Consider the following 5401-nt stretch of genomic DNA (forward strand, 5'->3'; position numbering starts at 1 on the left):
GTAACTTTGCTTCTCCAAAATAGTGGGCGCGAGCGATTTCGGGCAAGGAGGGCGTGTTTTGAAATATAGTCGGCGCGAGCGATTTCGGGCGAGGAGGGCGTGTTTTGAAATATAGTGGGCGCGAGCGATTTTGGGCGAGGAGGGCATGTTTTGAAATATAGTGGACGCGAGCGATTTCGGGCGAGGAGAGCGTGTTTTAAAATAGTGGGCGCGAGCTATTTCGGGCAAGGAGAGGGTGTTTTACCGACCATGATTTATGAATTATTTGACACATGTCATTTTAGCCGAGGAGAAGGCGCGCTTGGATGAAGTTACGAACCTACCCTCAATGTACAACAGACCAGTTGATGTGTGTCCCACATAGGATGGTAATTTCGCGTCTCCCATTTATTTGCTCGGGTGAATTCCACCAAGCAGAGGGTGTTTAACGGTTCGTTATTTTGGGAGAACGAGCATCCACATCTACCTTATCAAGCCGATTCGAATCAAATTTTGAAATATTAGCTTGCCACTTCTTTTTTAGATGGAGAGATGATGTTCGGGAGTAATGTGTTTTTACATGCTCGTTGCTAGCAATTTACTATATGACAAATAGTTGACCCACTCAAAAACAGGAATCAAACCCAAAACGAAGTATCTCAATTCAATGAAATAGCTCGTTCACCAGGTCAAAATAGTGAACTAGATCCAAAATTAAACACCTCAATCGAGTAGCATGTTGTACAGTATAATAGTACTCCATGAACATGTTGAGAGTCAAATTAATGAACTTGTTTGATATACGCATATCTCCTTTCATGTGTGGATTGGAGACAACATGTTCTCCAATTTAAATATTTGAATGCAACTTTATATCGAAACATGGTTTATATTAGTCTTTGATGCATAAAACGCGACCCCCCTCTCCCGGACTCCCGCTCTCTCTCCCTCGCCGACAATCTTCAATTCTGTCGCACGCATCCAACACACAAACCTTGTTGGTCCCTCTCCCTCTCTATCCGTCTCTCTTCGTCTCTCTCTCTCTCTCTTTGTGTGTGTGTGGGGGGGGGGTCTTTCTAGTTCGCATGCATATATACTCCATCTATAGGTCTCTCTCACACACTATGTATGATTCTCTAGTCCAAGCTAAATATCTTGGGTGCACTCATCTTACGCACACAAATTCCTTGGCTCGTTGCCCGTAACTCTCTCACGCACCACTCTGTCGTCTCGGAGCTCTTCCCTCTCTCTCTCTCAAACTCTCCATCTACCTGGGTCACACATACACATGCATATCTCACTCGCACTCGATAGAGCCATCTAAAACTTTATCTCTCTCCCTTGTTCTCTCTCCATCTCACACGCACACACACAATCTCATGCCTAGCCAAGTATGATGGTCTCTCACTCAAATGTGGGCAGCCGCAGCCCCCCTATATGTATATGACTAGCTAATCTTAGTCTCCATCAGAAACATGTGCATGGTCTATCACGATTTCTCTCGGGGCATCTTTCTATCTCACACGCACCTCTCTCGATCTACCACCCATATAAGTCCCCTCACGATCTCGAGGGGATCTCTGTATCACAAACACACCCTCTCTCCCTCCCCATGCATCCACGTTCTCCATGTGTCCCTCTCGACCTTTGTTCCTTGTTGGACAGACCTCTATTGGACAAGTTCTATAGGGTTGTCTCTCTCCATTGCAAACAATCACGCACTAGCTATCTTCGTGTATCTCCTCACCTCGCTTTTCTATCTCGGAGATGCATGTGTGATATGTTTGCATAAGAAACGAAAAAACACACACACTCTCTAATTTATCGTTTGTCGTCCCTTTCTATTTCACACACATATTCTTTTTGCACACTCACTCATTGTCCTTCACACACACTTGATCTCTCTCGACTTAGGCACTCTCTTCGGTCCATAGCATATAGAGTTATTGAAAAGTCAAACATCACAAAGTTTGACCATGTACGTGGAGAAAAACATTTACATCTAGAATGGCAAACATATACCATTAGATTCATCATGAGATGTAGTTTCATATGATGTATCTTTGGTATTGTAGATATAAATAACATTTGCGTAAACCTGATCAATGTTTCCAAAGTTCGACTTCTAAATTTTTTTACATGCACTGCATTATCGAGCGGATGGAATATCTCTTTCCCCTCTTATCTATCTGATGCACCACTCAGCCTTATTGGGGCTCCTCTGTCTCTCTCAAACTTTATATCTCCCTGGTTCACACATACACATGTCTCGCTCGCGCTAGATATAGACCCATCCAACACTCTCCACCCTTGTTCTCTCTCTATGTGACACGCACCCCCCTAAGTACCATAACCCCTCACTCCATCATAGGCGCACGCACTCCCCCCTAAGTATGATTATCTCTCACTAGCCATTAGGAACACACGTATTGTCTCCTTCCATCCATACGTCTATCTCGATATCTCTCGGGGTATCTTGTATCGCGCACACACCTTGTCACTCAGTCTCCCACCCATGTAGTCTCATCACGATCTCCAGGGGATCTCTCTATCACAAACGTACACTCTCACCTCCCCATGTCTGCATTTTCTCCGTACGTCTCTCTCGACCTCTCTCCCTTGCTTGTCAGACCCCTGTTGGCCACGTGCTAGGGGTCTTTGTCTCTCGGTTGCAAACAACCACACACTATCTCCTCACCTTGCTTCCATTGTCAAAGATGCAAGTGTGATGTGGTTGCATAAGACACACACGCCTTTTCTCTCCTTTTATCGTGTGTTGTCCATGTCTCTTTCACACACGCACACACACACTTTTTTTGCTCACTCTTTCTATTTCACACACACACTCTCTCTCTCTCACTCTCTCTCTAGTTAGGGACTCTCTCATGTCCATAAGCATATGGATGTTTTGAAAAGTCAAACCTCAGAAAAGTTTGACCAGGTATATGTGGAGAAAAACATTTACACCTAGAACGATCATTAGATTCATCACAACATGTACTTACTTCATACTATCATTTATCTTTGGTATTGTAGATATAAGTAATTTCTTTATAAACTTGGTCAAAGTTTCAAAAGTTTGACTTTCAAAAAAATGTTGGCACTACGTTATCGAACAGAGGGAGTAGCTCTTTCTCTCTCTCTCTCTCTCTGCTATCTCTCACGGGCCTCCCCTCTCACTCGAACTCTCTATACCGACGGATTATACGCTCACCATGTTAGTGTATAGCTCTGTATATTGTTTATTTGACCGGTCAACCAGTCCACATGTTGCTTTGCCAGCTCGTGTTCTCTATCTTCGTGTGCTGGCCCATGTGGCAGTGGGTGAAAATAAGTAAACTAGAGGCCCATCTGACATGAGGTGAAGTAAACAAAGTTGAAACCACATGTACATGAAGAGGCGAAGAGTCGATGGATGGTTGCCGGTTTGCCACGGTACACGAAGAGGCGCACACGAAGAGGCGCCCCGGCCTACATGTCCATTCGGAAATTCTACAAAAGGACTCACCGTTGTCTCACTGACATGTTGGAACGGGACCACATGTCAACGAAACATGGTGTGTAATTTCTCGTGCAAAATACGATTTGGCCGCGTTGGCCCAAGGTGACACATTAGTTATCGACCTTTATTTTTGTAACATACAATCTGAGTGGATAGCTCCTGTGGTCATCACACATGAGCGAATATATAGGTGGGCTAGGGGGGCAGACGGCAACAATCTAAGTGCTAAAAGAGTTGATCCAATGCTTGGTTTTGTTTGGATTTTCCAACTATGACCATTGGATAGAGTGAATCAATGGCTTACGTTCAAAGTTATTCTCATACTATAGAATAGTATAGGAACATGGAGAGATTTGGTTGATTTTATATCGCTGAATAATATAAAATATTATGAGTGCAGACGCTCCACCGCAAGGTTTGTTGCTCCTTCTCGGTCATCGGGAATCTATGTTCTTCCACTCTTTAGTTTAAGACATGAGCTTTGTTCATCATTTTGCCGACACGCGGGACATCTATATGCCTCCATTTTGAAAATCATGCTATATGCCTCTACGACACGTGGGACATCTAGCATCAAGGTGGCATGTCATGCAAGAGAATGGAGATATGCAGTGCGTAAGTGAGTCGTGCACTTCAATGGCACCTAGTACTACGCAATATTTTTTCTCCTTGATGGCACGCGGATAGTGCACGTACTCAATGAAAGAGCACGGGATGGTAGCCATGGACATGGTCGACCCTTTTTGAAGAGAGTACTAATAAATAACTTTGATGTGTCCTGTCAACTCGCAGAACGACAAGAAGCTTGCTTACTACGCCTTCTCCCTCACCAACGCGTGTGCGGTGGCTCGCAGCACGAGGAGAAACTTTTGCTTACAAGCGGTGGATGTGCAGCAATTCATTTGGTGTCAGATTGCTAGAAGTACTACTGTAGTACCATCATTATTGTTCGACTTTCGGAAGAGGAGAAGAGCCAAGCGCAAGGTCACCTACTAACCTAGCACAGTACTACTATAGCCAAAGTCGGTCCACCTTTTTAGAGAATGGTTAATTAATATAGGCGGCTCTTGTAGCGGCACATCATTTAGAGCAAGTACTCTCTTTGTAGGAACAAAGGAAGTGGAACAAAAGTTGGAGTGGATGCTAGATTGCCAATTAAAACATGATTACATAGGAAAACAATCCTATAGCATTCTATCCTATGAATCAAACGACCAATGTAGGAAAATTATGAGGGGGGGGGGGTCTTTGATAGTGTTCCTCGGATTGCACCTAGCATCACGGTGGTCGAACTTGGAGTCATTCATCTGGTACACGTGGCATCTCAGATCTGGACACAAGGTGACGCGACCTCTCATTTCGTCTGCCATTTGAAGCGGTGCACCGGTGGAGGGCTAGCATACTCCAATATTAGGTTGGCTCTATGTGATGTGGCAACTTCATATACTAACCGGATGCTAGCTATACTACTACGGTACTCACACTCCAAGAAGTGACTCGAAAACCATTCATAAATTGAGTCTATGACATGCATTTAGAAATGTACCATTCATTACATACAACAAGTCATCAACACACAACGACAACGAGGATACATGTTGGATTATAGATTATTTCCAACAAAACATCGTAGTAAATATTGAAGTTTTCATCGCACAACAAATAACAAGCAATGAAATGAACTTCAACTCAACCAATCCTCGGGGTTGGAAATGCTTGCTTTGAACCATAGGTGCTATGGGAAGGGCCAGCTATTGTCAATATCGAGAGCAATGCAGGACTGATCATCTAGGCTGAAGCGGCATATATCAAGACCAGGGTAGGGAACCACCGCAATGTCCGAGGTATAGATACAGTTGCTTCTCATAAATGGTAGTAACGGTGTGTCAACAGCAGCTGGGTCGCCTTTCACCATCATTG

The sequence above is a fragment of the Triticum dicoccoides genome, chromosome 3A (genome assembly GCF_002162155.2).
Source record: "Triticum dicoccoides isolate Atlit2015 ecotype Zavitan chromosome 3A, WEW_v2.0, whole genome shotgun sequence".
Lineage (NCBI taxonomy): Eukaryota > Viridiplantae > Streptophyta > Magnoliopsida > Poales > Poaceae > Triticum > Triticum dicoccoides.